Below are 13,434 nucleotides of genomic sequence, written 5' to 3' on the forward strand. Positions count from 1 at the left end.
AAAAAACGGATCTCAGTTTGTAGTAAAAAAAAATCCTATTAGCCCTTAGAAAAAATAAAAACTTGGGGCTAAAAAAACAACAACAATTTCAGTGGTAAAAATGTCATTTATTCTTTCTTCACCGCTCAAAGGAATAAAATTCTGCAAGACACATGTGTTGCCAATATGACCACTGCGCCCCTAGATGAATTCATTGGGAAGTTTAGTTTGTAAAATGAGTTTACATATAGGGGTTTTCTGTTGTTCTGCCACCTCAGAGGCTCTGCCAATGTGAAAATGCACCCTCAAATCATTCCAGCAAAATCTGAACTCCAATCTGAACTCTTCCATTCTTCCCTTCTGAGCTTTGCACTGAGCCTCAAAAGTAGTATTCCCTGTTACCCTTATGAAAATGCTAAATTTGGGGCCAAAATAACATTTTTGTGTGGAAAATGTAATTTTTCTTATTTTCACAGCTCAACATTATAAACTCCTGTGAAGCACCTGGGGGATTAAGGTGCTCACCACACATCTAAATACATTCCTTGATAGGTCTAGTTTCCAAGATGGGGTCACTTGTGGGGAGTTTCCACTGTTTAGGCACATTAGGGGCTCTCCAAATGGGACATGACATCCGCTAATGATTCCAGGAAATTTTACATTCAAAAAGTCAAATGACGCTCCTTCCCTTCCGAGCTCTGCCGTGTGCCCAAATAGTAGTTTTCTCCTTCATATGGGGCATCGGCGTACTCAGAAGAAATTGTACTATGAATTGTATGGTGCAATTTCTCCTGTTACCCTTATGAAAATGTAGTATTTGGGGAAAAAATAACATTTTTGTGGGGAAAATGATTTTTTTATTTTCACAGCTCAACGTTATAAACTTCTATGAAGCACCTGCGGGTTCAATGTACTCACCACACATCTAGATCAGTTTCTTGAGGGGTCTAGTTTCCAAAATGGTGTCACTTGTAGGGGGTCTCCACAAAAATTCCTGTGAAGCACCTGAAGGGTTAATAAACTTCTTTATTGTGGTTTTGAGAACCTTCAGGAGTGCAGTTTTTAGAATGGTGTCACTTTGGGGTATTTTCTTTCATGTAGACCCCTCAAAGTGACTTCAAATGTGATGTGGTTCCTAAAAAACATGGTTTTGTAACTTTTGCTGGGAAATTGAAAAATCACTTGTCAATTTTAACCCTTATAATTTTCTAACAAATCAAAATGTTGGTTACAAAATTGTGCTGATGTAACATAGACATGTGGGAAATATTATTGTTTAACTATGCTGAGTGACATTTCTCTGTCATTTAACCCTTTTCTGCCATCTGATGTACTATCCCGTCGAGGTGACCTGGGACTTAATTCCCAGGAACAGGATAGTACGTCGTGTGCGATCAGCCATGCTCCCCCCGTGATCGCGGCCGGGTGTCAGCTGATTATTACAGCTGACATCCAGCACTATGTGCCAGGAGCGGTCACGGACACAATAACCCCTGAACACTGGTATCAAACATGATCGCATCGTTCCGGCGGCATAGGGAAGCATCGCGCAGGGAGGGGGCTCCCTGCGTGCTTCCCTGAGACCCTCAGAACGCGATGTGATGGCGTTGTTCAGAGCATCTCCTCCATCCTCGTCCCTGCAGGCCCCGGATCCAAGATGGCCACAGGGGTCCTTCCGGGTCTTGCAGGGAGATGGCTTGCAAGCACCTGCTGAGAGCAAGTGCCGGCAAGCCTCCCTCACTGCCTTTCAGATCGCTGATCTGACACAGTGACAGATCTACGATCTGACACTGTACAATGATGTCCCACCCTGGGACAAAGTAAAAAAGTAAAAAAAAATAAATACATTTCTCTATGTAAAAAAAACCAAAACAATAAAAGTACACATATTTAGTATCGTCGCGTCCGTAACGACCCGACCTATAAAACTGTCCCACTAGTTAACCCCTTCAGTGAACATCGTAAAAAAAACACGAGTCAAAAAACAATGCTTTATCATCATACCGCCAAACAAAAAGTGGAAAAACACGCAATCAAAAAGACGGATAAAATTAAACATGGTACCGCTGAAAACGAGCCGCCATACAGCTTCATCAGCGAAAAAAAAAGTTATAGCCCTCAGAATAAAGCGATGCAAAAATAATTATTTTTTATATAAAATAGTTTTTATTGTATAATAGCGCCAAAACATAAAAAAAATATAAATGAGATATCGCTGTAATCGTACTGACCCGAAGAATAAAACTGCTTTATCAATTTTACCAAACACGGAACGGTATAAACGTCCCCCCAAAAAAGAAATTAATGAATTCCTGGTTTTTGTTCATTCTGCCTAAAAAAAATCAAAATAAAAAGTGATCAAAATAGGTCATGTGCCCAAAAATGGTACCAATAAAAATGTTAACTCGTCCCGCAAAAAACAAGACCTCACATAACTCTGTGGACAAAATATGGAAAAATTATAGCTCTATCTTTACTACACCATAAATAGCAATACCCTATCACAATGCTACACAATTTGTTAGTGCCCAACCTACTACATGTGCGCAAAAACCAGCATGTTTATAGCATTCAGGGGTATAAAAAGGAACGGTCTCACCAGGCTCCAGGGACCTTCCTTAACAGCGTCATCCCATGCGTCCGATACATACAGACCGGGGGAGGATTTTCCACAGATCCTACTTACAACCCCTTTTCTCTCTAGTGTAAACGGACACTATGGGAAGCCTCCTTGGTATTCAATCTCCCGACGCGTTTCCTTGGGCTCTATCATCAGGGGAGATGCCCAGTATAAAACATGTATGTGTGTGTGCCAGTCATCGCACGTCACACAGGAGGACCTGACTCACCGCGCGCGGGTACTTCATTTTATATAAGGCGCCGTCTTGTAGATGTACGCCTCCTATGCTTCTCTTCCGCTTTCAAGCGCGGTTTCCGGGTATGCAGGGCGTCACATGACCAATCCTGGTCACACCTCCAAAGGATTGCGTGAAACGCATTCTGACACGCAAGGCCATATTATCGGAGGTATCCGGGGTAAAGGACTAAGCCCCGGAGGCGTGTACACATAAATGATTGATGCCTGATATTCATAATGAGCCTAACCAGGCTCTAAAATCAAATATAATACTTAAACCCCCAGAGTAACTTGGTGAAATGTTTCAAACCTCTTTTTTGGGGGGGACATTTACCAAAAAATCCTACTACCTCCATTAATGGAAGGAGGATATAAATGAAAAAATGGGACATTGGCAGCTTTCCAACAAGGGCATCAAAATACCTATATAGGCTATAAATGATACGGTACATATGCACTAATTGTGTATCCATCTTGTATTCGAATGTGAATACTCAGCTCATACAGAGCATGCTTAGATGACACTTCCTCCATAAAAAAGGAACAAAATGGAAAAAATCAGAAAAAACAACAAAGGAAAACCAAAAACAAACTGAGGCCATAGATATCAACTTCTTCATACAGTTGATGACATGCGGAGCAACAATGATGGTGGTGACATCAGAGATCAGTGGGATATGGGCCAAAATATGAATTAGGTTTTCCCTAAAAAAGCCCTAAATGAAGATCCTACCTATCCTGTGGGGGTTGGCACCCTACTAGAAACGAGAAATTGGCGCCCCCACTCCACGGAGGCTGTCCCTACAAGCCCTATTTCATCCTAATCACCGAGCCTCACTAAGTGCAGGAAAGAGGAACTCCATTAAAATAGTAAAGACCCACAGATAGGGGCTATTTCGGGACAGAAGGAATATTGCTTATAAAAAACAACCAAAAGTAAGGGTCTCATTTAGACCCAAAGGTTGTTGAGTTTTAAGACGGAAGATCCATTTGGTCTCACACTGCAAAATCCTCCTGTCCCAATTGCCGCCCCTTTTCGGTGCCTCTATCTTATCGATCCCCATGAATTTAAGACCCATTGTGTCCCCATCATGTATTGTGGCCATATGTCTCGCCAGGGGTGTATCTCTCTTTAGAGCAATATCTCTCAGGTGTTCACCCACCCTTCTCCTTAGCTGCCGTCTTGTTTTTCCCACATACTCCATGTTGCAGGGGCAAGTTGCTTTATAAATAACCCCCTTTGACCGGCAGTTGATGAAGTGACGGATCTCGTATTCCTGTTTTGTTACATTACTTATAAACACCTGTCCGGTTTCCATAACTGGGCACCCCACACAGCCACTACAGCGATAACATCCCTTGGTCTTGTTGGTAAGCCAAGTATCACTTCTAGGAGGACAAAAATGGCTATGTACCACTCTGTCTCCTATCGATCTACCTTTTTGAAAGGTGATCGAAGGATGGGTTCCCACTAGATCTCCAATGTCACCATCCATCCGTAGGATTGGCCAGTGCTTATTTAGAATCGACCTCACCTGATTGGCTCCCGTATTGTAGGTAGTAATATAGCGACAGACTGGCAATTCCTCTTGATGAGGGACTGGATTCAAGAGTAGAGCCCTACTCATGTCCTTGGTTTCTCTAAAGGCTTTTTTGAGGATCCCATCCGGGTATCCCCTATTTTGGAAGCGTTGTCTTAAATCAGTGGTTTGTTCCCGATAATCTGCCTCCGATGAACAATTCCGACGAATCCTAATATACTGCCCCTTAGGAATACCCCTCTTGAGTGGGATTGGATGATGACTATCCCTTCTCAAGAGGGCATTAGTTGATGTAGGTTTGCGGTACGTTTTTGTGCTAATCAGACCCTCTGGGGTTTTTTGAATGAAAATGTCCAAGAAAGGTAATTTCTCTCTGTGATACTCATAAGTGAAAGTCAGACCTAAGGGGTTGACGTTAAGTCTAGCCACAAAGTTGGTCAATTCAGATATTTCGCCATTCCAAATCAATAGAACATCATCTATATAGCGTGCCCAAAAACTAATCTTTGAGCACTCTTCCTCATATTGATCACCAAAAACAATAGACTCCTCCCACCAGCCCAGGAGCAAATTTGCATAAGATGGCGCACAGGAATTACCCATTGCAGTGCCCCTGAGCTGGTCGAAGATTTGACCATTGAATACAAAAACGTTTCTGGTTAAACAAAATTCGAGGAGGTTCAAAACGAAAGAATTGTGGCTATAGCACTGCTGCCCCCTTCCCTTCAAGAAATATTCCACTGCTCTCATCCCATCAGAATGATTGATGGACGAGTACAGAGCCTCCACATCAATACTGCACAAAATAGAATGGGGCTCTAGAGTCATCCCATCCAATTTGCGCAAGAGGTCCGATGAGTCCCTGGTATAAGAGTTTAGAGACAGGACAAACGGTTTAAGAATCCTATCCAGATATATTCCCACATGATGGCCAATGCTCCCAATTCCCGAGACTATAGGTCTCCCTTTTAAAGGTACCAGACCTTTGTGTACCTTCGGGAGACAGTAAAAAGTAGCCATTACTGGATGTGTGGGGTATAGGAAGTTGTACTCATTTTTATCAATCAAATTGTTCCTAATTCCTCCATTCAAGATTTCTTTCAAAGTCCTGGAGAAAGTGGGAATAGGATTATCCCTAAGCTGTTCATATGACTCACAATTTCTCAGGATGTTGTCACACATGGATTGGTAGTCACTGCTATTCATCACCACCGTGTTCCCACCCTTGTCTGAGGGCTTGATTACGATGTTGCCATCCCTTTCAAGATCTAGTAATGCCCCCATTTCCTTCTTAGAGAGATTAAATTTAGTCCCCTTATTTCTTTTGATAGCTAGAGTTTCTAAATCCTTTGTTACTAATTCTAAGAAAACATCCAAGGTAGATTGATCACCTAGACTTGGGGGCATTTTGCAACTTTTAAGCTTACAATTTGTGAAAGGGCCCTCCCCCGAAAATTCTGGTGTTGGATCTGATAGGCCATATAATAGTCTAATATCAGGGAGTAAGGTATCAGGGATATTCATTTCCATACATGTGCGTTTATCCTGTCTAATAAAATGTTTTCTCCACTTGAGTTTTCTCACGAAGAGATGTAAATCTTTGACACCCTCAAACAGTTGGAAATCAGATGTTGGCACAAAATTTAAACCTCTATTTAGGACACGAAGCTCTATATCATTCAAAACTCTTGATGACAAGTTCACAATCTGATTCAGACTATTCTCTGTTAGTTGTTCGTCCCTCCTTTGTTCCTCAGGAAGTACCCCTGGTCTAAAAAACGGGTAATACCCGTCCTATCACCAGGTCTGCCTCTCTGGTTACCTCTACCCCTCTGTCTGCCCTTAGAGCCCTTAGGGCGTGTTTCAGAATCCGATATGTCTGTATCAGTTGAAGAAATATCTGTCTCCAAATTTCTAGAATTACCCAAATAATTTCTGCCAGTGGGAAGGTGGTATGCCTTGTTCTCCTTGAATTCCTGCAAATCCCGCACAAAATTGCGGTGTTTGCGTTCTTTCAAGTTATACTGATACCTTTCTATGGTATTTTGGAGTGTTATCTCTTTGATTGGTAGTCTTTTGAGATATTATTTCTTGGTTATTGGGACATGGCAGGCTTTCTGACAAGAGGCATCAATACGGATACGTGGGTGGCGGAGGCCAAGGAGGTTTTTTCGGATAAAACATTTGTTCAACCCAAATATACCCCTTCTTACAGCAACGCCTTTAATGAATTAACTAAAATATACAAAAATCAGATTTCTAGCTGGTGGGAGGTGCAAAGCCTTGAAAACTATCTAAAAGCGGGCATTGTCCCGAGACACCTGAGAATTACACTACAACCAGGTTTTAGATACAGAGGTTGTTCACTAAGCGACAGGTGGGAGAAGGAAGCCACCTCAAGTTCTTTAAGGTTTATGAACATCCTCTTGGAAGAGGAGAAAAAAACTCTTTCAACTACTAGTGATCTCCTTTGAGAACAGATAGAGATTACAAAGAAATTTCAAGCTGAACCTGATTTTTCTTCTAAAGAGATAACACTCCAAAATACCATAGAAAGGTATCAGTATAACTTGAAAGAACGCAAACACCGCAATTTTGTGCGGGATTTGCAGGAATTCAAGGAGAACAAGGCATACCACCTTCCCACTGGCAGAAATTATTTGGGTAATTCTAGAAATTTGGAGACAGATATTTCTTCAACTGATACAGACATATCGGATTCTGAAACACGCCCTAAGGGCTCTAAGGGCAGACAGAGGGGTAGAGGTAACCAGAGAGGCAGACCTGGTGATAGGACGGGTATTACCCGTTTTTTAGACCAGGGGTACTTCCTGAGGAACAAAGGAGGGACGAACAACTAACAGAGAATAGTCTGAATCAGATTGTGAACTTGTCATCAAGAGTTTTGAATGATATAGAGCTTCGTGTCCTAAATAGAGGTTTAAATTTTGTGCCAACATCTGATTTCCAACTGTTTGAGGGTGTCAAAGATTTACATCTCTTCGTGAGAAAACTCAAGTGGAGAAAACATTTTATTAGACAGGATAAACGCACATGTATGGAAATGAATATCCCTGATACCTTACTCCCTGATATTAGACTATTATATGGCCTATCAGATCCAACACCAGAATTTTCGGGGGAGGGCCCTTTCACAAATTGTAAGCTTAAAAGTTGCAAAATGCCCCCAAGTCTAGGTGATCAATCTACCTTGGATGTTTTCTTAGAATTAGTAACAAAGGATTTAGAAACTCTAGCTATCAAAAGAAATAAGGGGACTAAATTTAATCTCTCTAAGAAGGAAATGGGGGCATTACTAGATCTTGAAAGGGATGGCAACATCGTAATCAAGCCCTCAGACAAGGGTGGGAACACGGTGGTGATGAATAGCAGTGACTACCAATCCATGTGTGACAACATCCTGAGAAATTGTGAGTCATATGAACAGCTTAGGGATAATCCTATTCCCACTTTCTCCAGGACTTTGAAAGAAATCTTGAATGGAGGAATTAGGAACAATTTGATTGATAAAAATGAGTACAACTTCCTATACCCCACACATCCAGTAATGGCTACTTTTTACTGTCTCCCGAAGGTACACAAAGGTCTGGTACCTTTAAAAGGGAGACCTATAGTCTCGGGAATTGGGAGCATTGGCCATCATGTGGGAATATATCTGGATAGGATTCTTAAACCGTTTGTCCTGTCTCTAAACTCTTATACCAGGGACTCATCGGACCTCTTGCGCAAATTGGATGGGATGACTCTAGAGCCCCATTCTATTTTGTGCAGTATTGATGTGGAGGCTCTGTACTCGTCCATCAATCATTCTGATGGGATGAGAGCAGTGGAATATTTCTTGAAGGGAAGGGGGCAGCAGTGCTATAGCCACAATTCTTTCGTTTTGAACCTCCTCGAATTTTGTTTAACCAGAAACGTTTTTGTATTCAATGGTCAAATCTTCCACCAGCTCAGGGGCACTGCAATGGGTAATTCCTGTGAGCCATCTTATGCAAATTTGCTCCTGGGCTGGTGGGAGGAGTCTATTGTTTTTGGTGATCAATATGAGGAAGAGTGCTCAAAGATTAGTTTTTGGGCACGCTATATAGATGATGTTCTATTGATTTGGAATGGCGAAATATCTGAATTGACCAACTTTGTGGCTAGACTTAACGTCAACCCCTTAGGTCTGACTTTCACTTATGAGTATCACAGAGAGAAATTACCTTTCTTGGACATTTTCATTCAAAAAACCCCAGAGGGTCTGATTAGCACAAAAACGTACCGCAAACCTACATCAACTAATGCCCTCTTGAGATGGGATAGTCATCATCCAATCCCACTCAAGAGGGGTATTCCTAAGGGGCAGTATATTAGGATTCGTCGGAATTGTTCATCGGAGGCAGATTATCGGGAACAAACCACTGATTTAAGACAACGCTTCCAAAATAGGGGATACCCGGATGGGATCCTCAAAAAAGCCTTTAGAGAAACCAAGGACATGAGTAGGGCTCTACTCTTGAATCCAGTCCCTCATCAAGAGGAATTGCCAGTCTGTCGCTATATTACTACCTACAATACGGGAGCCAATCAGGTGAGGTCGATTCTAAATAAGCACTGGCCAATCCTACGGATGGATGGTGACATTGGAGATCTAGTGGGAACCCATCCTTCGATCACCTTTCAAAAAGGTAGATCGATAGGAGACAGAGTGGTACATAGCCATTTTTGTCCTCCTAGAAGTGATACTTGGCTTACCAACAAGACCAAGGGATGTTATCGCTGTAGTGGCTGTGTGGGGTGCCCAGTTATGGAAACCGGACAGGTGTTTATAAGTAATGTAACAAAACAAGAATACGAGATCCGTCACTTCATCAACTGCCGGTCAAAGGGGGTTATTTATAAAGCAACTTGCCCCTGCAACATGGAGTATGTGGGAAAAACAAGACGGCAGCTAAGGAGAAGGGTGGGTGAACACCTGAGAGATATTGCTCTAAAGAGAGATACACCCCTGGCGAGACATATGGCCACAATACATGATGGGGACACAATGGGTCTTAAATTCATGGGGATTGATAAGATAGAGGCACCGAAAAGGGGTGGCAATTGGGACAGGAGGATTTTGCAGTGTGAGACCAAATGGATCTTCCGTCTTAAAACTCAACAACCTTTGGGTCTAAATGAGACCCTTACTTTTGGTTGTTTTTTATAAGCAATATTCCTTCTGTCCCGAAATAGCCCCTATCTGTGGGTCTTTACTATTTTAATGGAGTTCCTCTTTCCTGCACTTAGTGAGGCTCGGTGATTAGGATGAAATAGGGCTTGTAGGGACAGCCTCCGTGGAGTGGGGGCGCCAATTTCTCGTTTCTAGTAGGGTGCCAACCCCCACAGGATAGGTAGGATCTTCATTTAGGGCTTTTTTAGGGAAAACCTAATTCATATTTTGGCCCATATCCCACTGATCTCTGATGTCACCACCATCATTGTTGCTCCGCATGTCATCAACTGTATGAAGAAGTTGATATCTATGGCCTCAGTTTGTTTTTGGTTTTCCTTTGTTGTTTTTTCTGATTTTTTCCATTTTGTTCCTTTTTTATGGAGGAAGTGTCATCTAAGCATGCTCTGTATGAGCTGAGTATTCACATTCGAATACAAGATGGATACACAATTAGTGCATATGTACAGTATCATTTATAGCCTATATAGGTATTTTGATGCCCTTGTTGGAAAGCTGCCAATGTCCCATTTTTTCATTTATATCCTCCTTCCATTAATGGAGGATTTTTTGGTAAATGTCCCCCCCAAAAAAGAGGTTTGAAACATTTCACCAAGTTACTCTGGGGGTTTAAGTATTATATTTGATTTTAGAGCCTGGTTAGGCTCATTATGAATATCAGGCATCAATCATTTACGTGTACACGCCTCCGGGGCTTAGTCCTTTACCCCGGATACCTCCGATAATATGGCCTTGCGTGTCAGAATGCGTTTCACGCAATCCTTTTTGAGGTGTGACCAGGATTGGTCATGTGACGCCCTGCATACCCGGAAACCGCGCTTGAAAGCGGAAGAGAAGCATAGGAGGCGTACATCTACAAGACGGCGCCTTATATAAAATGAAGTACCCGCGCGCGGTGAGTCAGGTCCTCCTGTGTGACGTGCGATGACTGGCACACACACATACATGTTTTATACTGGGCATCTCCCCTGATGATAGAGCCCAAGGAAACGCGTCGGGAGATTGAATACCAAGGAGGCTTCCCATAGTGTCCGTTTACACTGGAGAGAAAAGGGGTTGTAAGTAGGATCTGTGGAAAATCCTCCCCCGGTCTGTATGTATCGGACGCATGGGATGATGCTGTTAAGGAAGGTCCCTGGAGCCTGGTGAGACCGTTCCTTTTTATACCCCTGAATGCTATAAACATGCTGGTTTTTGCGCACATATAGTAGGTTGGGCACTAACAAATTGTATAGCATTGTGATAGGGTATTGCTATTTATGGTGTAGTAAAGATAAACCTGACACCATGCTATAAGGATTACAGCGCTAGACAGGAGCGTCTGGCTTGATATGTGGTATTGTGTGTGGTTTTTGTTTGTGTCTATGTTTCTGGTGTTTATTGGGACAATAGTCCGTTTTAAAATATTTATTAAAAGTTAAATTTTATTTAACACTACTACCTTGCTGCTAATTGGTAACCATTTGATTGGTAGTCTTTTGAGATATTATTTAAAAATTATAGCTCTCAAAATGTTGTATCGCAAAACTATTTTTTGCAATAAAAAGCGTCTTTTAGTGTGTGACAGCAGCCAAACATAAAAACCCGCTATAAAAACCCGCTGTAAATAGTAAATCAAACCCCCCTTTATCACCACCTTAGTTAGGGAAAAATAATAAAATAAAAAAAGTATTTATTTCTATTTTCCCATTAGGGTTAGGGCTAAAGTTAGGGTTAGGGCTACAGTTAGGGTTAGAGCTAAAGTTACGGTTAGGGTTGGGGCTAAAGTAAGGGTTTGGGGCTAAAGTTAGGGTTTGGATTGCATTTACGGTTGGGATTAGGGTTGGGATTAGGGTTAGGGGTGTGTCAGGGTTAGGGGTGTGGTTAGGGTTATGATTGGGATTAGGGTTGGGGTGTGGTTAGGGTTGGGATTAGGGCTAGGGGTGTCTTAGGGTTAGGGGTGTGTTGGGGTTAGGGGTGTGGTTAGGGTTGGGATTAGGGTTAGGGGCGTGTTCAGGTTAGGGGTGTGGTTAGGGTTATGGTTAGGGTTGGGATTAGGGTTGGGGTGTTGGGGTTAGGGCTGGAGTTAGAATTGGGGGGTTTCCACTGTTTAGGCACATCAGGGGCTCTCCAAATGCGCCATGGCGTCTGATCTCAATTCCAGCCAATTCTGTGTTGATAAAGTAAAACAGTGCTCCTTCCCTTCCTAGCTCTCCCGTACGCCCAAACAGTAGTCTACCTCAACATATGGGGTACTCAGGACAAATTGGACAACTTTTGGTGTCCAATTTCTCTTGTTACCCTTGGTAAAATAAAAATTTGGGGGTTAAAAAATCATTTTTATGGGAAAAAAAGATTTTTTATTTTCACGGCTCAGCTTTATAAACTGTAGTGAAACACTTGGGGGTTCAAAGTTCTCATAACACATCTAGATAAGTTCCTTGGGGTCTAGTATCCAATATGGGGTCACTTGTGGGGGGTTTCTATGGTTTAGGTACATCAGGGGCTGTAAATGCAATGTGACGCCAGCAGACCATTCCATCTAAGTCTGCATTCCAAACGGTGCTCCTTCCCTTCCGAGCTCTGCCATGCGCCCAAACGGTAGTCCCCCCCTACATATGGGGTATCAGCGTACTCAGGACAAATTGCACAACAACTTTTGGTGTCCAATTTCTACTGTTACCCTTGGTAAAATAAAACAAATTGGATCTGAAGTAATTTTTTAGTGAAAAAAATTTAAATGTTCATTTTTTTTAAACATTCCAAAAAAACACCTGAAGGGTTAAAAAAACTTCTTGAATGTGATTTTGAGCACCTTGAGGGCTGCAGTTTTTAGAATGGTGTCACACTTGGGTATTTTCTATCATATAGACCCCTCAAAGTGACTTCAAGTGTGATGTGGTCCCTAAAAAAAATTGTGTTGTAAAAATGAGAAATTGCTGGTCAATTTTAACCCTTATAACTCCCTAACAAAAAAAATGTTGGTTCCAAAATTGTGCTGATGTAAAGTAGACATGTGGGAAATGTTGCTTATTAAGTATGTTGTGTAACATATCTCTGTGATTTAAGGGCATGAAAATTCAAAGTTGGAAAATGCTACATTTTCAAAATTTTTGCCAAATTTCCAATTTTTTCACAAATAAACGCAAGTAATATCAAGGAAATTTTTACCACTAACATGAAGTACAATATGTCACGAGAAAACAGTGTCAGAATCACCAGGATCCATGCAAGCGTTCCAGAGTTATAACCTCATAAAGGGACAGTGGTCAGAATTGTAAAAATTGGCCCGGTCATTAACATGCAAACCACCCTTGGGGGTTAAGGGGTTAAGGGCATGAAAATTCAAATTTTGAAAATTGCAAATTTCCTTTTTTTTCACAAATAAATGCAAGTCATATCGAAGACATTTTACCATTATCATGAAGTACAATATATCACTAAAAAACATTTTCAGAATCATCAGGATCCGTTGAAGCATTCCAGAGTTATAACCTCATAAAGTGCCAGTGATTAGAATTGTTATCATTGGCCTGCTCATTAACATGCAAACCACCTTTAGGAGTAAAGGGGTTAACAAATGGGACAAATGTAGTACTGGGATATAAAATAGGATTTTAGTCTAGTCACTATTCCATTATGTTAAATAGAAGCTGTGTAAATCAACAAAGATTTACGTCTAGTAGTGGCTACCATTTATTACTTAATGTGAAATATGTCTAAAACATTTACAGCTCTTAATGTAAAATAGATCTCTGATTTTTATGAAGTTATAAAATATTTAGCACAGACATTGTACCTAAAAGTGAAATGTTATTATTAGTTGAATGTGCAATTTAAAC

General features: G+C 41.5%; 1 protein-coding gene across 1 annotated transcript in view; it reads left to right on the forward strand.

Annotated features, from left to right (window-relative positions):
* The window catches only part of ADAMTS14 (ADAM metallopeptidase with thrombospondin type 1 motif 14), a 266,445-nt gene that overhangs the window by 173,418 nt on the left and 79,593 nt on the right, over window positions 1-13,434 (forward strand). The window lies entirely within an intron of this gene.

The sequence above is a fragment of the Ranitomeya variabilis genome, chromosome 4 (genome assembly GCF_051348905.1).
Source record: "Ranitomeya variabilis isolate aRanVar5 chromosome 4, aRanVar5.hap1, whole genome shotgun sequence".
NCBI classification, from domain to species: Eukaryota; Metazoa; Chordata; class Amphibia; order Anura; family Dendrobatidae; genus Ranitomeya; species Ranitomeya variabilis.